Source organism: Schistocerca gregaria, chromosome 11 (genome assembly GCF_023897955.1).
Source record: "Schistocerca gregaria isolate iqSchGreg1 chromosome 11, iqSchGreg1.2, whole genome shotgun sequence".
Lineage (NCBI taxonomy): Eukaryota > Metazoa > Arthropoda > Insecta > Orthoptera > Acrididae > Schistocerca > Schistocerca gregaria.
In genome coordinates this window covers 87,751,555-87,773,034 of record NC_064930.1, presented here as the reverse complement: position 1 = coordinate 87,773,034, position 21,480 = coordinate 87,751,555, and positions in this window count along the sequence as shown.

Below are 21,480 nucleotides of genomic sequence, written 5' to 3'. Positions count from 1 at the left end.
ATGGAGTACTGCCACTGACTACCAGATGGTAGCTTTTGCCTGCCTTGCAAGTTGTATTGTGCTGGCAACATCATACAATACTTTTGGGAACTGACTGTTAAAAGTAAAGTGTTCTTAATCTAAGTTTGTACCAAAGATCCATTTTGTTTACAGTAGGAAATGCTGAAATGTGTCCTGACGCAATAATACAGTTAGAAATGATAGGTAGTATATTCAAGAAAGGAAATGATTTCCAGCGTCTTTTTTATAATGCTGTGTCTACTTTACATTATAAAACTAAAGTTCTTGGAAATATCGCACATGACACAGGAGACTGATTGTCAACTATGAACACAATACAGCTAAGTGTATTTACAAATGAAATGTTACACACATCACGTAGAATGATGGTATTGAGGTGATAATCAAAATAATAGAAGAAGGGAGTACAATTTTTTACTTTGGCGTATAAATCAACTAAATGAATCTAATTAAGTCTATGTTTCGTCAAATACTTTAATTTTTTGGTATGCATGTTGATAGAAATCATAGAGCTTGCCTTAGTCTCGTTTAATGTTGCAATTGAATAATTCTCGTGAATTTACTAAAAGTCTATCTATCTTGTAATGGAACAGGCAACAACAGCTTTAGGCAGTGAGCCTTCCATACATCAGTATCTTGATACAACCATACTACTTACACACATCAGATAGGCAATAAACTGTCTCACATTCATATGTTCATGATATGCTTTCATTTAAAAGATTCATTTAAAAGATTCTTCAGAGTTATTTTTGGGGCAGATTACTCACATCACTAATGTGCAACGTACATCTGGTATATAGCAAATATAAATAACACTGATTGATAGTGTATCTCCAAAAGAATAACCACCGCCAAGTTAACCTGCATGGATTTCAAAGACATCAGTCATGCTGTTTTCTATTGACATTTTCTCACATCGCAGCGTCAAAGTAAATGACTAAGGCAGTCATATAAATGCATTATTACCTGACTTCCAAAAATCATTTGACTATGTTCCACTGCAACAATGACACTATTTGATCAAAAGCTTCTGGACACCCACAAAGCATACATTTTTCATATTAGGCGTATTGTGCTGTCACTTTCTGCCAGGTACTCCATATCAGCGACGCAAGTAGTCATTCTACATCATGAGAAAGCAGAATGGAGTGCTCCACGAAACTCACGGACTTCGAAAGTCGTCAGGAGTTTGCGTGTCATTTGTGGTCATACACTTGTACGCGAGATTTCCGCACTCCTAAATATCCCTTGGTCCAGTGTTTCCGATGTGATACTGAAGCGGAAATGTGAAGGAACACAAGCGCACAAAAGCGTCCAGGCCGATCTCGTCTGTTCACTGACAGAGACTGCGAACAGTTGAAGGGGGTCGTAATGTGTAATAGGCAGACATCTATCAAGACCATCACCCAGGAATTTAAAAGTGCATCAGGATCCACTGCAAGTACTATGACAGGCAGGAGGTAAGAAAACTAGGATTTCATGGACGAGCGGCTGCTCATAAGCCACACATCACGGCTGTAAATGCCAAACGACGCATTGCTCGGTTTATGTAGAGTAAGCATTATACGATTGAACAGAGGGAAAATTTTGTGTGGAGTGTCGAATCACAGAATACAATGTGGCGATCCGATGGGAGGGTGTGGGTAAGGCGAATGCCCGGTGAACATCGTCTGTCAACAGTAAAATTCGGACGTGGTGGTGTTATGGTGAGGTCGTATTTTTGTTCTGCGTGGCACTATCACAACACAGGCCTACATTGATGTTTTATGCATCTTCTTGCTTCCCACTGTCGAAGAGCAATTCGAGGATTGCATCTTTCAACACGATCGAGCAGTTTTTCATAATGCACAGCTTGTTGTGGAGTGGTTACACGACAATAACATCCCTGTAATGAAGTGGCCTGCACAGAGTCCTGTCCTGAGTCTTATAGAACACCTTGAGCATGTTTTGGAACGTCGACTTCCTGGCAGGCCTCACAGACCGACATCGATACCTGTCCTCAGTGCAGCATTCCGTGAAGAATGGGCTGCCATTCCCCAGGAAACATTCCAGCACATTAAACGTGTGCCTGCTAGAGTGGAAGCTGTCATCAAGGCTAAGGTTGGGCCAACGCGATGTAGAATTCCAGCATTATCGATGGAGGGCGCGACAAACTTGTAAGTCATTTTTATCTGGATTCTTTTGATCATATAGTGTATTTGACGTCAAAGCAGGATTAAACATTTGAATAGATCAAATGGCTAAACCATTTACTAAATACTTAAAGTACAAAAGTACAAAAAAAGATGGCGTCTCTTTGTTTCATCAGACCATTTATCACAGTTTGGACATCAGTCCTTTGTTCTCGATGAATTATCATGGGGAGCCCATTCAGACGGGACTCGCTAGTTGTATTCTTTAGGTCTAACTTGAGCAACAGGGCTCATCAGTGGCCGTTGTCACTGGCAGAGATGGCAACAACAATAGAAACGGAAACACACTAGCATGGGTCTTACGATCGTAGACTGACAAAACTTTCATTGTGTTTTCAGGCAACTGCTCCAGGCAACTTTTTATATCTTTGGTCTTGATCATCATCATGTGAACAAAATTGTCACCATAGATTAAACTAGTCTTGTGGTAAGCCTTTCTCGTATGGTTTCTGAAATATTGAAGAGCATGCTTCCACTTCGAAAACTTGTAGGTTAGCAGGGCTCCAAAATTTTGTTGACTACCTTTATCCAAACTTGTCTTAGGGAAAACGCACAGTACTTACAAACGGCACCGTCCTCTTTGGGAGAGTATATTAACGATATTGGCCACTTTGCAAAGTGAGGGGAATTTTACCATTTCCAATGGGCAGAAAAATATCTTGAAAATCTGTACCTCCATGTGGCCGTCAACGTTTTCGTTATCTGATAGCACCCAATCACTTATGTCATACTTGGTGGAGCCTTGTCGGATCTTGATGTGCTAGTGAAAGATGTTGATATTTGCTACAGGACACTACAAAGGTGATTCTGAGTTAGTAATAATGCTTCTGTTGTTTGAAAACAGGAGCTGCGGCAAATGTGGTGATTCAACCATTCTCATCGCCTGAGAGCACAGAGTTTCTCTAGTCATGATGTTCTGAAGAATCGGTTCAGAATGTTTACAGCATTCCTTTGTTTTTGCGATGCATTGTATCTTCGGTCTCAAAACCAAAATTTAACTATGCTGGTCTCAATAACACTAATTTTCATAACACTGTCATATGGTGAGTTTAACTACTGCTAAGACAGGGAATCGTGTATGAATCAAATCAGAACATTTCCTGCTGAACACATGCTCTGAAAATGAGTAAAAAAAAAAAGGAAAAAAGTAAGTAGAATCACGCCGATGACCGGCGATCCCCTTTTGGGCTGAGATTCGTTTACAAACAGTCGGTCGTTGACTTCTTGTAGCAGCATACAACCCCCTTCTAAGCCCACCCGGCTAGCCGCGCTGTCTAACGCGCTGCTTCCCGAGGGGAAAGGCGTGCCGGTCCCCGGCACGAATCGCCCGGGGGTTTAGTGTCGAGGTCCGGTGTGCCGGCCAGCCTGTGGATGATTGCTAAGGCGGTTTTCCATGTACCACGTTGAATGCAGCTGGTTCCCCTTATTCCGTCTCAGTTACACTGTCGAAGATTGCTGATCAAACACTGTCCATCTGTATGTACACCATCATTACCACACAAACATTGGGGTTACACTCGTCTGGCATGAGACTTTACCTGGTTCAGTGCGTGGCGGATGTGGAATGGTTGGACTGCTGTGGCCTGGTGTGGGGTTGTGAGACTCTCCGCCGTTTCTAGGTCCCCGGTTATAATGCACAATACATACCCGCTTCTTCACATGATTTTAGCTCTCGTTTTCTGCCCATAGTATTACAATACAAGACGTCTATAGTTTCATATTTCGGTACTGTACATCAACCCCGGATCCCCCCTTAAATACGCCACTGCCCCTTTTTGACATGCAAACGCTAGGTGACGCTGATTCCGTACGTGAACTGTGAGTGGCCAGATGAAGTATCCTGCCGCCTAGGTGAGCAATTGTTGGTGTCTCTACCGTAGACAAAAAAAAAAAAAAAAAATTACAGCGCCGTATGGGAAACATACGGACTTCTGTTGGTCACTATGGCAGCCACCCGCCAAATTAATACCGGCGAAAAGCAGTCTTCTGCTGAAGCTGATACTTGTATTCTAGTGGATAGTGACGTTATTCCCAAGGCGTCCGACAGTCCCTACAGGAAGATTACGATGTGGCTCCCCATTCAAAGTAAGTATCTTGTAAAGTTGAGTTACGGTGATGACTGATAAAACGCAGAGACCGTGGGTAGAAATGTAAATGACAAATTACCAACTCTGGTTAAACACAAATTGTGGTTATAATACAAGCCTACTTATTGAACTCGCTTAACAGGACCGTGAAGGGCAAAAAAGTAGGCAAACAAAAATCACTAGAAAAATGACAGACTAAAAATCAAACACTGCCGTCATAATGTACATCCAGCGATTCCATTTGAGACGAAAATTTCAAAACAGTAGCTGTGTTCCGTGTAGGCAGTATTAGGAAAGTTATCTGTATGTCTTCAGCGGTGGTCTAGTTACTTGAAATAAATTTTGAAAACCGACTTTTAAGTGGAACTACTACATGGTAGTACTTGCAATTGGATCTCGGTATCTGGCGAGCAAGGTTTTGCGGAAGCGGGCAGAGCGGTAAGTGTCTGCCGCTGCAGGTAGAGGTGGTCGGGTATGGCGGTGGGACAGACACTAACTGAGCTCCATGTAATGTAAGTTTGTAGTGTACGTTACGCAGGCAACAGAAAACTTCGCTTCCTCCAGCTCCTGACAGCCAGATAGCTTTTCTGAACTGTGGTAGAAGATAACCCTCGGGATTGGCCAGCAAGCGCATCATTAGGAGAAAGTCGAGAAAGAGTATGCACTTAGTGTTTAACCGCTCATATCTAGTAAATGATATAGTTAAAACAAACATTTCTTTCCTTTTTGAGTCATCATTCTTCTACTGGTTTGATGCCACCCGCCACGAATTCTTCTCCTGTGCCAACCTCTTCATCTCTAGGTTATTGTCTGTTAATGTGCTGTATAAACGTTTTCTGTGGGAGACATATCACGATGTATGAAAATCCCTCTAGTGGTTAAGTTCTTACGATCGCTGCGCGCCTATGCAACATCCTGGCGGTCGACCCAACAGAGGGTGCTGATCACTGATCTTTTTTTTTCCAGTTATTTTGTCATATAGACATTTTTATTCTTCATAGCTAATTTATAGGTTGCTACAAGCAATGTATTACGTATATTTATTTTTGACTGTAAATTCACCATAAAAGTGTCAGACCTATTATCTTTGTATATTTCCTTTTAATACTTTCATGTGGGTAACTGTATTCGTCTTTTACTGTGCACATATGGTTTCTATAACAGTTATCAATATTTAAAAGTCTGCTAAATGCATTTTACCTTACGTGTTTTTCTCAGATTATGTTTCTTACGTACATGATGACTACATCTATGCCCACATTAGCGACATCTTTGAAAGATGTAGGCAAACAGATTACCGGTAGCTACTGTACTTTAGTAGCCAGTTGAAAAATGACTGTGTAGACGATGTGGCCTATGTTACACCATGTTTTAGATCTATGTGACGATTCTGTGCTGAGTTTCATGTATTTTTAAGATGCCATTACGGCCTTTTCAAATTAGGACATGGTGTAGAAGAGATACACTTTACCGTATTTTATATGTACATTTCCCTGGTTATATAATAGTATATTGCGATATGTAATGCTGTATTGTGCTTAAAGACAGTCCATATATTTTTATATTGTAGATCAGAAGATGGTAATCGTCAAAGGAATGGATATTGTGATCAAAGACTGGAATAAAAAACATTTGGCTCAGTTACATTCGTGTTAACTGATGACTTCCTAGTGCAGATGCCATAATCCATCACAGCCAAACAGAAGTGCATCAGCCACAACTGATTTGGGAATCCAAGGGAAACCAAATTTGGGGTAGCCCTTATGGGAATTTGATCCACGGGGTCTATTGTCTCACCACTACAAATCCACATTTGATTTAATGGCACTCATGTAAAACATAGTAATTTTTTCCCGTAGATTTATGAAGGAAGTTGTGGACATTGATGAAATGAAAATTGCTGTATTCGCAGATTGGAGACACTCGAAAGTATGGCACTCAGTTAACTTACATATAACACACGATCATATGGAGTCTCTTTGGGCCTTAGACAATATTTGAAAAAGTGACTGAGTGGCAGTACTCAGTACGCTATAATAGAAAGCGAAACCTCAATAGAAACCAAAGTCAATTCATGTGTGTGTCGCAGGATGTTTAACTGGTCTCTAATGATGTTAACATACAATAGGTGATCTAAGACTGCGTCAACATCATCACCAACTACAATGCTAGAAGAGGTCATTATCAATAGGATAGGGTCGATGTCGAAAACTTAAAGGGAACTGCAGAATGGCTTTGTTGCTACTTTCACTTGTTTACTCTGAATTGACATCTTTTAAGACATCATGGAATAACTTACAGGATAGTAGAGTGAGCTGAAGAGGGTGAAAATTGTAGAGGAAGACAGAGATTATGAAATAAGCTAGGACGTAGCTTGCAAGTGCTGCTCTGAGATGGAGAGAAAATCGTGACAGACCGCTTCAGACCAGTCAAAAGATTGATAGAAAAAAGTGAAGAAAAGGTTAAGAATAATACTTTTATAGACTAAGTTATTACTTCAATGACGCAAACTTGGGTGTTCTTGCATCATAGAATCAGATGTACCAGTAAGAAGCTATCTGAAATGTACTCATAGAGGAAACCACTGCGAGGCTTCAGTGAAATGATGGGATTCTAAGAAATCAACTAAATGATTCTCATTAAGTCTATGTTTCGTCAAATACTTAAATTTTTTGGTATGCATGTTGATAGAAATCATAGAGCTTGCCTTAGTCTCGTTTAATGTTGCAGTTGAATAATTCTCGTGAATTTACTAAAAGTCTATCTATCTTGTAATGGAACAGGCAACAACAGCTTTAGGCAGTGAGCCTTCCATACATCAGTATCTTGATACAACCATACTACTTACACACATCAGATAGGCAATAAACTGTCTCACATTCATATGTTCATGATATGCTTTCATTTAAAAGATTCATTTAAAAGATTCTTCAGAGTTATTTTTGGGGCAGATTACTCACATCACTAATGTGCAACGTACATCTGGTATATAGCAAATATAAATAACACTGATTGATAGTGTATCTCCAAAAGAATAACCACCGCCAAGTTAACCTGCATGGATTTCAAAGACATCAGTCATGCTGTTTTCTATTGACATTTTCTCACATCGCAGCGTCAAAGTAAATGACTAAGGCAGTCATATAAATGCATTATTACCTGACTTCCAAAAATCATTTCACTATGTTCCACTGCAACAATGACACTATTTGATCAAAAGCTTCTGGACACCCACAAAGCATACATTTTTCATATTAGGCGTATTGTGCTGTCACTTTCTGCCAGGTACTCCATATCAGCGACGCAAGTAGTCATTCTACATCATGAGAAAGCAGAATGGAGTGCTCCACGAAACTCACGGACTTCGAAAGTCGTCAGGAGTTTGCGTGTCATTTGTGGTCATACACTTGTACGCGAGATTTCCGCACTCCTAAATATCCCTTGGTCCAGTGTTTCCGATGTGATACTGAAGCGGAAATGTGAAGGAACACAAGCGCACAAAAGCGTCCAGGCCGATCTCGTCTGTTCACTGACAGAGACTGCGAACAGTTGAAGGGGGTCGTAATGTGTAATAGGCAGACATCTATCAAGACCATCACCCAGGAATTTAAAAGTGCATCAGGATCCACTGCAAGTACTATGACAGGCAGGAGGTAAGAAAACTAGGATTTCATGGACGAGCGGCTGCTCATAAGCCACACATCACGGCTGTAAATGCCAAACGACGCATTGCTCGGTTTATGTAGAGTAAGCATTATACGATTGAACAGAGGGAAAATTTTGTGTGGAGTGTCGAATCACAGAATACAATGTGGCGATCCGATGGGAGGGTGTGGGTAAGGCGAATGCCCGGTGAACATCGTCTGTCAACAGTAAAATTCGGACGTGGTGGTGTTATGGTGAGGTCGTATTTTTGTTCTGCGTGGCACTATCACAACACAGGCCTACATTGATGTTTTATGCATCTTCTTGCTTCCCACTGTCGAAGAGCAATTCGAGGATTGCATCTTTCAACACGATCGAGCAGTTTTTCATAATGCACAGCTTGTTGTGGAGTGGTTACACGACAATAACATCCCTGTAATGAAGTGGCCTGCACAGAGTCCTGTCCTGAGTCTTATAGAACACCTTGAGCATGTTTTGGAACGTCGACTTCCTGGCAGGCCTCACAGACCGACATCGATACCTGTCCTCAGTGCAGCATTCCGTGAAGAATGGGCTGCCATTCCCCAGGAAACATTCCAGCACATTAAACGTGTGCCTGCTAGAGTGGAAGCTGTCATCAAGGCTAAGGTTGGGCCAACGCGATGTAGAATTCCAGCATTATCGATGGAGGGCGCGACAAACTTGTAAGTCATTTTTATCTGGATTCTTTTGATCATATAGTGTATTTGACGTCAAAGCAGGATTAAACATTTGAATAGATCAAATGGCTAAACCATTTACTAAATACTTAAAGTACAAAAGTACAAAAAAAGATGGCGTCTCTTTGTTTCATCAGACCATTTATCACAGTTTGGACATCAGTCCTTTGTTCTCGATGAATTATCATGGGGAGCCCATTCAGACGGGACTCGCTAGTTGTATTCTTTAGGTCTAACTTGAGCAACAGGGCTCATCAGTGGCCGTTGTCACTGGCAGAGATGGCAACAACAGTAGAAACGGAAACACACTAGCATGGGTCTTACGATCGTAGACTGACAAAACTTTCATTGTGTTTTCAGGCAACTGCTCCAGGCAACTTTTTATATCTTTGGTCTTGATCATCATCATGTGAACAAAATTGTCACCATAGATTAAACTAGTCTTGTGGTAAGCCTTTCTCGTATGGTTTCTGAAATATTGAAGAGCATGCTTCCACTTCGAAAACTTGTAGGTTAGCAGGGCTCCAAAATTTTGTTGACTACCTTTATCCAAACTTGTCTTAGGGAAAACGCACAGTACTTACAAACGGCACCGTCCTCTTTGGGAGAGTATATTAACGATATTGGCCACTTTGCAAAGTGAGGGGAATTTTGCCATTTCCAATGGGCAGAAAAATATCTTGAAAATCTGTACCTCCATGTGGCCGTCAACGTTTTCGTTATCTGATAGCACCCAATCACTTATGTCATACTTGGTGGAGCCTTGTCGGATCTTGATGTGCTAGTGAAAGATGTTGATATTTGCTACAGGACACTACAAAGGTGATTCTGAGTTAGTAATAATGCTTCTGTTGTTTGAAAACAGGAGCTGCGGCAAATGTGGTGATTCAACCATTCTCATCGCCTGAGAGCACAGAGTTTCTCTAGTCATGATGTTCTGAAGAATCGGTTCAGAATGTTTACAGCATTCCTTTGTTTTTGCGATGCATTGTATCTTCGGTCTCAAAACCAAAATTTAACTATGCTGGTCTCAATAACACTAATTTTCATAACACTGTCATATGGTGAGTTTAACTACTGCTAAGACAGGGAATCGTGTATGAATCAAATCAGAACATTTCCTGCTGAACACATGCTCTGAAAATGAGTAAAAAAAAAAGGAAAAAAGTAAGTAGAATCACGCCGATGACCGGCGATCCTCTTTTGGGCTGAGATTCGTTTACAAACAGTCGGTCGTTGACTTCTTGTAGCAGCATACAACCCCCTTCTAAGCCCACCCGGCTAGCCGCGCTGTCTAACGCGCTGCTTCCCGAGGGGAAAGGCGTGCCGGTCCCCGGCACGAATCGCCCGGCGGATTAGTGTCGAGGTCCGGTGTGCCGGCCAGCCTGTGGATGATTGCTAAGGCGGTTTTCCATGTACCACGTTGAATGCAGCTGGTTCCCCTTATTCCGTCTCAGTTACACTGTCGAAGATTGCTGATCAAACACTGTCCATCTGTATGTACACCATCATTACCACACAAACATTGGGGTTACACTCGTCTGGCATGAGACTTTACCTGGTTCAGTGCGTGGCGGATGTGGAATGGTTGGACTGCTGTGGCCTGGTGTGGGGTTGTGAGACTCTCCGCCGTTTCTAGGTCCCCGGTTATAATGCACAATACATACCCGCTTCTTCACATGATTTTAGCTCTCGTTTTCTGCCCATAGTATTACAATACAAGACGTCTATAGTTTCATATTTCGGTACTGTACATCAACCCCGGATCCCCCCTTAAATACGCCACTGCCCCTTTTTGACATGCAAACGCTAGGTGACGCTGATTCCGTACGTGAACTGTGAGTGGCCAGATGAAGTATCCTGCCGCCTAGGTGAGCAATTGTTGGTGTCTCTACCGTAGACAAAAAAAAAAAAAAAAAAAATTACAGCGCCGTATGGGAAACATACGGACTTCTGTTGGTCACTATGGCAGCCACCCGCCAAATTAATACCGGCGAAAAGCAGTCTTCTGCTGAAGCTGATACTTGTATTCTAGTGGATAGTGACGTTATTCCCAAGGCGTCCGACAGTCCCTACAGGAAGATTACGATGTGGCTCCCCATTCAAAGTAAGTATCTTGTAAAGTTGAGTTACGGTGATGACTGATAAAACGCAGAGACCGTGGGTAGAAATGTAAATGACAAATTACCAACTCTGGTTAAACACAAATTGTGGTTATAATACAAGCCTACTTATTGAACTCGCTTAACAGGACCGTGAAGGGCAAAAAAGTAGGCAAACAAAAATCACTAGAAAAATGACAGACTAAAAATCAAACACTGCCGTCATAATGTACATCCAGCGATTCCATTTGAGACGAAAATTTCAAAACAGTAGCTGTGTTCCGTGTAGGCAGTATTAGGAAAGTTATCTGTATGTCTTCAGCGGTGGTCTAGTTACTTGAAATAAATTTTGAAAACCGACTTTTAAGTGGAACTACTACATGGTAGTACTTGCAATTGGATCTCGGTATCTGGCGAGCAAGGTTTTGCGGAAGCGGGCAGAGCGGTAAGTGTCTGCCGCTGCAGGTAGAGGTGGTCGGGTATGGCGGTGGGACAGACACTAACTGAGCTCCATGTAATGTAAGTTTGTAGTGTACGTTACGCAGGCAACAGAAAACTTCGCTTCCTCCAGCTCCTGACAGCCAGATAGCTTTTCTGAACTGTGGTAGAAGATAACCCTCGGGATTGGCCAGCAAGCGCATCATTAGGAGAAAGTCGAGAAAGAGTATGCACTTAGTGTTTAACCGCTCATATCTAGTAAATGATATAGTTAAAACAAACATTTCTTTCCTTTTTGAGTCATCATTCTTCTACTGGTTTGATGCCACCCGCCACGAATTCTTCTCCTGTGCCAACCTCTTCATCTCTAGGTTATTGTCTGTTAATGTGCTGTATAAACGTTTTCTGTGGGAGACATATCACGATGTATGAAAATCCCTCTAGTGGTTAAGTTCTTACGATCGCTGCGCGCCTATGCAACATCCTGGCGGTCGACCCAACAGAGGGTGCTGATCACTGATCTTTTTTTTTCCAGTTATTTTGTCATATAGACATTTTTATTCTTCATAGCTAATTTATAGGTTGCTACAAGCAATGTATTACGTATATTTATTTTTGACTGTAAATTCACCATAAAAGTGTCAGACCTATTATCTTTGTATATTTCCTTTTAATACTTTCATGTGGGTAACTGTATTCGTCTTTTACTGTGCACATATGGTTTCTATAACAGTTATCAATATTTAAAAGTCTGCTAAATGCATTTTACCTTACGTGTTTTTCTCAGATTATGTTTCTTACGTACATGATGACTACATCTATGCCCACATTAGCGACATCTTTGAAAGATGTAGGCAAACAGATTACCGGTAGCTACTGTACTTTAGTAGCCAGTTGAAAAATGACTGTGTAGACGATGTGGCCTATGTTACACCATGTTTTAGATCTATGTGACGATTCTGTGCTGAGTTTCATGTATTTTTAAGATGCCATTACGGCCTTTTCACATTAGGACATGGTGTAGAAGAGATACACTTTACCGTATTTTATATGTACATTTCCCTGGTTATATAATAGTATATTGCGATATGTAATGCTGTATTGTGCTTAAAGACAGTCCATATATTTTTATATTGTAGATCAGAAGATGGTAATCGTCAAAGGAATGGATATTGTGATCAAAGACTGGAATAAAAAACATTTGGCTCAGTTACATTCGTGTTAACTGATGACTTCCTAGTGCAGATGCCATAATCCATCACAGCCAAACAGAAGTGCATCAGCCACAACTGATTTGGGAATCCAAGGGAAACCAAATTTGGGGTAGCCCTTATGGGAATTTGATCCACGGGGTCTATTGTCTCACCACTACAAATCCACATTTGATTTAATGGCACTCATGTAAAACATAGTAATTTTTTCCCGTAGATTTATGAAGGAAGTTGTGGACATTGATGAAATGAAAATTGCTGTATTCGCAGATTGGAGACACTCGAAAGTATGGCACTCAGTTAACTTACATATAACACACGATCATATGGAGTCTCTTTGGGCCTTAGACAATATTTGAAAAAGTGACTGAGTGGCAGTACTCAGTACGCTATAATAGAAAGCGAAACCTCAATAGAAACCAAAGTCAATTCATGTGTGTGTCGCAGGATGTTTAACTGGTCTCTAATGATGTTAACATACAATAGGTGATCTAAGACTGCGTCAACATCATCACCAACTACAATGCTAGAAGAGGTCATTATAAATAGGATAGGGTCGATGTCGAAAACTTAAAGGGAACTGCAGAATGGCTTTGTTGCTACTTTCACTTGTTTACTCTGAACTGACATCTTTTAAGACATCATGGAATAACTTACAGGATAGTAGAGTGAGCTGAAGAGGGTGAAAATTGTAGAGGAAGACAGAGATTATGAAATAAGCTAGGACGTAGCTTGCAAGTGCTGCTCTGAGATGGAGAGAAAATCGTGACAGACCGCTTCAGACCAGTCAAAAGACTGATAGAAAAAAGTGAAGAAAAGGTTAAGAATAATACTTTTATAGACTAAGTTATTACTTCAATGACGCAAACTTGGGGGTTCTTGCATCATAGAATCAGATGTACCAGTAAGAAGCTATCTGAAATGTACTCATAGAGGAAACCACTGCGAGGCTTCAGTGAAATGATGGGATTCTAAGAAATCAACTAAATGATTCTCATTAAGTCTATGTTTCGTCAAATACTTAAATTTTTTGGTATGCATGTTGATAGAAATCATAGAGCTTGCCTTAGTCTCGTTTAATGTTGCAGTTGAATAATTCTCGTGAATTTACTAAAAGTCTATCTATCTTGTAATGGAACAGGCAACAACAGCTTTAGGCAGTGAGCCTTCCATACATCAGTATCTTGATACAACCATACTACTTACACACATCAGATAGGCAATAAACTGTCTCACATTCATATGTTCATGATATGCTTTCATTTAAAAGATTCATTTAAAAGATTCTTCAGAGTTATTTTTGGGGCAGATTACTCACATCACTAATGTGCAACGTACATCTGGTATATAGCAAATATAAATAACACTGATTGAAAGTATCTCCAAAAGAATAACCACCGCCAAGTTAACCTGCATCGATTTCAAAGACATTAGTCATGCTGTTTTCTATTGACATTTTCTCACATCGCAGCGTCAAAGTAAATGACTAAGGCAGTCATATAAATGCATTATTACCTGACTTCCAAAAATCATTTGACTATGTTCCACAGCAACAATGACACTATTTGATCAAAAGCATCTGGACACCCACAAAGCATACATTTTTCATATTAGGCGTATTGTGCTGTCACTTTCTGCCAGGTACTCCATATCAGCGACGCAAGTAGTCATTCTACATCATGAGACAGCAGAATGGAGTGCTCCACGAAACTCACGGACTTCGAAAGTCGTCAGGAGTTTGCGTGTCATTTGTGTCATACGCTTGTACGCGAGATTTCCGCACTCCTAAATATCCCTTGGTCCAGTGTTTCCGATGTGATACTGAAGCGGAAATGTGAAGGAACACAAGCGCACAAAAGCGTCCAGGCCGATCTCGTCTGTTCACTGACAGAGACTGCCAACAGTTGAAGGGGGTCGTAATGTGTAATAGGCAGACATCTATCAAGACCATCACCCAGGAATTTAAAAGTGCATCAGGATCCACTGCAAGTACTATGACAGTCAGGCAGAAGGTAAGAAAACTAGGATTTCATGGTGAGCCCATGTAACGCTTACCATCCTTTAACAGATCCTTTAGGAACCATCTGATGTATGAACCACAGTTTTTGGTCTCACACTTCTTTTGGAATTTTTCTTTCGTAATCCAAATGAAATAAAGCATGTTAACTATTTGTATGCAGGATAGGTACATGTATCTCGAAATAAAAGCAAAGTGGAAACTTGACTTTTTATCTAAAATTTATGTTTTCAGCATACTTTTGAAAAGATGTATCGTTCATAAAATGTGGTTAAAAATTCTTTAGTAATGATAATAAAAAATTTCAGTAATCAAGTCGTAATGTAACTTTAGAAAGGTGTTTAATTTTCAAATTTAAGTCATAAGAATAATCTACCTTTCAGATAAATTCTTATAAGACAATATACAATATTTCATTCCTCTATCTTTAATAGTTCTTAACCAATGTGTGCCAGGACATCAGAAAAGTGAACGTGCGGGAAATTCAAGGCAGATTTTGTTTCTCTGACTACGATGCATAACCCTAACGCATCCCTCGTCCACATTTATCTTGTTCCTGGTTATGTTCTCCCTCCCTTTTCTGTTTGAGACTTCATTTTATTCTTGTTTCTTTGGTACATTTCAACAATGATTTCCTTGCTTCGAAGAGTCTCCTGACATCAGTGGTAATTAAAGTTCTCTGCATACTTAGTCCACCAGGCACTCACAACAGTACCATAACCTTAACCCGTGACAGTCGACTGACATTGAAACATAGCAGAGCATCCTGCACACCTATTTTCTAAGTATTTAGTCCCATCAGAACAGTTTTTTGCTTATGCTCCCATCAGCAATTGCTACAAGTCTAATTGGGGCTTTGAATCCTATCATATTATTACCTCCCAAATAACCTTGTGTCACTAAGACATTACAGACTAGAAAGTCATAAAATACAAACTAGTGAGAATGAAAGTCTCTTTTGAACAGAGCTGTCTGCATAACACTGGGGCGTCGTCATGTGTTCAGACACAAAAATTTTTATTATTTAGAGAACTGCAGATAATTTTTAAGAAAAAATTGTAAAAATCGATGTTTGTACTTTTACTCGCGTACTCGGGAGATTGCTGGAGCGAGTGGGCCCACGTCGACTAGACCTCAAAGTAGGTGTCGAAGTAACTTGGTGAAACACTGACGGGACAGAAGTAAGGCGGAGTAGCTCTTAGGAATGCTCAACGTAGCAGAGAGGCAGCTCCAACGTTGCTCTAGGCCATAGCGAGGTTGCTGAATTGTTCAGCAAAGCAATTACTATCTATAGGACAAGACGGATGATATTCAGTATATACAATAAGGAATAGGAAGAGCTAGAGAGGAGTGATGAAATAAAAACGGGCTTGGGAAGGGGGGGGGGGGGGGGTTGGACGTCAAATGGGCCGACTTCGAAAAGAAAGGAGAGGACAGTTTAAGTCCCAGTCTATATACTTTTACAAATAAGTTCATAATACTTTGTCAGCATCACCAGGAAGGATTCAGGATTCACACTCATTGCAGTGGAAGTTCGAAAACATAACGAAGAATTTTTTTTTTTACATGTGAAATTTTATCATATTTTTCACTTACTAATGGCAGCATTTGTTGTTATAGGTACACTTTTCTGCATAAGTTGGAGAGATTCTTCGATGAATTTTGCACAGCATACATACCATACTCAAAAGTGTATGAAACCCTAGAATTTATTTAATTGATGAAAAAACGAACGAGCTGTTATATTTTAAACTTCATGTGTAGGAAAATCACAAATTTTATAGTTAATTATCTCCATTTTTACCACAGTTTTAGTAGATTTGGAAAATACTAGAGTTTCATACACCTTTAAGTATGGTTTGTATGCTGTGCAAAATTAATCGAAGAATCTCTCTTACTTATGAGGAAAAGTGCGCCTATAACAACAAATGCTGCCATTAGTAAGTGAAAAAAATAATGAAATTTCACATGTAAAAAAAAAATTACTTCGTTATGTTTTCGAACTTCCGCCGCTATGAGTGTGAATCCTGAATCCTTCCTGGTCATGCTAACAAAGTTTTATGAATTTATTTGTAAAAGTATAGACAGTGCAAATTAAAATGTCCTGTGGTGGCTCTCCTGGTCCAAGTCGGTCCGTTTGACGTCCTACCCCCCTTAAGCGGAAACGACAGGGTGATGGTCGAAAAAACTCGAAATTTTCTTATTACACATTTCGGATGTATATACCGGGATGTTATAATTAAACCTTCCCTTTTTAACACGTTACAACACATAAACTCATTACCATACGAGCGCAAAACTTTGCAGCATTAATGGCAAGGACAGAGGGAAGAGAAATAGTGCAGAATGACTTCAATTGAAACACCTTTAATGTACTGTTACGGTACATCGTACCATTTCATACCGGTACCATTACTGCTACAAAAGGAGGCCAATATAGCGCCCATCAGTGCCCAGAAGAGTCTGAAAGCGCAGGATTGTATTCCGCACAGCAGAACGAAGCATGTCGGGAGGTATGCTGGCTACCTCTCTTGATACGGAGCGCTTCAGGTCTGCACATGTGTGGACGCTCCCTTGGTAAACCCTGTCCTCTAGGTAGCCCCACAACCAGAAATCACAGGGACTGAGAACAGCTGATCGTGCTAGCCGGGTGTGTGGAAGCGTCGGCTGATAATTCGATCATTTCCAAATGTGTTTCGGAGAAGAAGGTGACCTTCAGGAGCGATGTACGGTGGCGCGCCATCTTGCATGAAAACTATTGAGCTCAATGCGTCTCTCTCCTGTAGGTTGGGTATGACATGGAGGCGAAGCATATCGCAGTAACGCTGGCCACCCACAGTGCAGGTCTTAGATCCTTGAGTTCAAAAAAGAATGAGCCAGTGATGAAGGTGGGAACGTGGCCGTGGAGCCACACCATACCGTGACACGTCCACTATACAGAGGAACCGCGCACACGGCGAGTGGAGATGAAGATCCCCATTCTCGGCAGTTCTGTGTGTTCACCTCACCCGTTAGAGGAAAATGAACTTGGTCTGTGCACAGAATGATCCAGGGCCAGTCATCGTCAACTTCAATCCTCGCGAGAAAGTGGAAGGTGAAGACAAAATGTCGTTGTGCGTGCTGTGGCCCAAGCTGCTGTATTATGTGGATCTTGTACAGATACCGTTTGAGAGTGGTTCGAAGCCCCTTACACACAAAGGAATGTAAAAGTAGAGAGATTCGAGCGCGCACGGAGGCTTTCCGGCAGTCGTTCTTCCCGCGAACCATACGCCACTGGAACAGGGCAGGAAGGCAACGACAGTGGCACATAAAGTGCCCTCCGCCACACACCGTTGGGTGGCTTGCGGAGTACAAATGTAGATGTAGATGTAGATCCCGGGGTGGTCAACTCGCGTGACTCAGAACGCGCACTGCCTTACGATCGGGAATTGCGAGCAGCGTTGTCTGCCGTGCCGACAGCGCCATCATCAGGCACCTGTGATGTAACCGGACGTCGGCCTCTTCCAAGACCGGCGCCCAGCTCTGCAGTTGATTCGAACTTCTTCACCACGGTCGGCACAGCCGGCGGTATTCTCGAAGTGCAGCTGCAGTATCACTGTTGTTTCGATAACAGAGCTTCACCAATAACGCCCGCCCTGCTCCTTCAGTCCAAGCTCACGTTGACACGTCAACTACTGCAGTGCAACTGTCTAGGTGTGTGCGACTATGAATCACGATGACTGATCACGGCACCTGGTGGTCGTAATTGGAACTGGACGGTGGCGCTGTGACGCGTGGAAATCGTGCACCCCATACTCTGGACATTAACGCCACCAAGGTTGGTGCTCGTACGGCAATTAGCTTCTGTGCCATAACGTGTTAATTATATAATCACCCGCTATATTGAATAATTATTCCCCTAAATATTATGTGCGAAGTCTAGAAAGCAACGATTCCGTGAGCGTTTGAAGCCGAGCGTGCACGCCACCCCCGCGGCGTTAGAGAACCGGTACCACAAGTAGTCATCACTCCTATTTACACCGATGTGAGTAAACCTCATTTGCTAGAACGCTGGTCTGGCGGACTTACTCAGACTGTGAACTGTAACGGAGCCGTACATCCATCCCTGTCTTGTGCGTGACTGTTGCAGAGAAGGCGAAATCGTTGTGCTGCCTCATCCTACTCGCTCTCCAGACATGGCCCCCTGCGGTCTTTTTTTATTCCCGAAGTTAAAGACGCCGTTGAAAGAATGAACATTTGTAACCATGGACGAGATTAAAGAAAGCCCGCAGACGGCGCTTCTCGCGATCCAGCGAGAGGTGTACCAAAAAACGGCGTTCTGAGCGTGATGATGATGTCTGGTTTATGGGGCGCTCAACTGCACAGTCATCAGCGCCCCTACAAAGTCCCAATTTTTACACAGTCCAGTTTCTTCACAGTCCAATCTAGCCGCTGTCACCACTGATGATGATGATGAAATGATGAGGACAGCGCAAACACTGCGTCCCCAGGCTGAGTAAATCCCCAACCGGTCGGGGAATCGAACACGGGACCTCGTGATCGAGAGGCAGCAACGCCAGCCACTAGACCACGAGCTGCGGACAGGTTGGAGCAGTGTGTCAGTTGTGGAGGAGAGTATTCCGAAGCAGACAGTGCACAATAAGTGAAAGGCGAGAGTAGAAAATTTTTTGTGGACCAACTTCCAGAACTTTTTCCTAAAAGTTTTACGGCAGAACTCTGTAAGGTGTCAGGCAAATCCAACACCTTCCATGAAAACACTGACATGATAAGCAAATCCAGTAGTATGTCATATAGCTCCGAATAAATTGTGACATTAAATTAACCAAAGTAATACGAGTAATGAGAGAGTGAGCAAATGGAATACCACAGACTAACACAAGAATGCCTAAATGCATGTCGTACCTTCCCACCGTGAGACAGACGCAGTTCCGAGGGGAGAAACGAGAACAGAAGCCGAGAGCAGAACAGTGTTAAGCTAGAAGGCCCTACGATAAGGTACGGACTGGACATCCACGCCGCCAGCCTACCTGTAAGACTACCACCCGCACGTTTTAATGTGAGACTTTTTCGCGTCTCTGTTACGTCAAGGACTACCCCCCAGCCCATGTTGAAAGCTAGAGCCCTCCATAAAAACAGTACAGATCTTACGATAACACAAAAAGGGCCACTACCACCCGCAAGTTTTAGCGTGAGCCTTTTCGCGTGTCTGTTACATTAGGACCACTCCCCAGCCCATGTTAAAAGATAGAGCCCTCCAGAAGAACAGTATAGATCTTCCGATAAAAGGACCACATCAGCTGCAGGTTTTAGCGTGAGAGTTTTTCGCGTCTCTGTTACGTTGCAAACTTTAAAAACATTGCCCCACCACGAAAAGTATAACGTTTCTCATTGGATAGACAGAATTTTTGTAGGCGGAGCTTAAGGTTAACATTGAGATGATGAAAACATAGCCAGATAGTTTTTTCTAAACCAACTTCGATAAATTTTAGTAAGGAGAAGTTAGGAGAAAAGAGTTGCTTCCGAGATGGCATGGTGAGCGGAGCTGTGCTGCCCGCCGCTGCCTGACGCTGCCTAAACACCGACAAGGTAATGAACGCACGCGATGCCGCAGTTTTGAACGCATAAGGCTTCACTCAGAACTGCAGAAGTCTCATCTGTTACACCCCTTTCTTGCGTAATACTAGTGTCGATCGTTAATTAAAACTCATGGTGTTCACATTTGCCACTTGAAGTAAAGATCTGAAACGCGATGATTTTCCTGTTATATAGTTATTGAGAAGCCGCATCAGCCACTGTAATTTACGACAAGTTAAATAAGTAATTAAAGATAATTGAGGGTCACTGTAGACCATTTTGATAGTTTTCTCTCTTGTGAAACTTAATTTAAACCTAGATTATAAATGTGATATGGCATAGGTCATCCTTCGATCCATTGTAGAACTTGGAAACCCATTCAGGGAATATTCGTTCAAATTTTTGTTGAACGCAGTTGGTTTTTGCCATCCTGTATTAAAACATTTCCTTTTATCAATAGTGCAATTTATTAACGATGTTTTGTGAGTAGAATTAAATTTCCAATGATGAAGTTAACTGCTTTTTCGACGTTATTTTACCAGCTAACTAAAAATAGGGAAGCCTTGAACCCTTTCCTCTATATTTAGTTAGTATTAAGATTCTTTTACAGGGAGTGCTGTGGAGCTGACGCTGAGATCATTTAGTATTTGGTTATATCATCGCTAGTCTCACTGAACTCTTCTGAATTCTACATGTCATGTGTGGTCTGGCGTCTCCTTACCAGCAACAGGTCCCAGGTCCAAACTAGTCAATTCCCTAAAAAACACGCTCAGAGCGTCGTTGCGCGAAAGTGGTAGGGAGACACGATATAGAACAAACAGACACCACCATGACTGTTTAGAACTCTCTGATAATACAAAGCTCTCCACAACCAGCATGGCGATTACAAATTGTTATAACTATTCAGTCAGTAACGATGCAGCGGTAAGATTTACAAAGAATGCAAAACAAACTCTAAAACTTCCACTTGTGCAGAATTTCACTTAATGGGAAGCCGGTGCACATGCATCGTCGCATGAGTGAGAGGAAAGTTGGCGGATGCTGTACTGGTGACGTTCTGCATATGACAATTTAATAGTTGTCTATCCGTCGTCAAAGTGCACACGATATTTCGTCAGCGATACAGTTGAGCAGCCGCACAGAAAACTACGTTCGAAGATGACATAGGCAGTTTCAAGAAAGAGAATGTCTGTGCCAGTGGAATAATACCGACGATGCACGTGCGTCAGCACAAAACGTTGAAAGAACGGCTCGATGCCGATTCCACGTGTCAAATATTTCGGCGAGACGAACCACAGCCACATTCAGGTATGGCGGTCCCCGCATTTTTAAATCAGCGTCTTCCAAACCACGGGACCCCTCGTACAGGACGTGGCGACGCTGTACTTTGCTCCCGGCCACAGACGTCTCCGGACCTGACGTCCATGGACTTATTTTTATGCGGTTATGTGCAGGAGCTCGCGCACCTGTT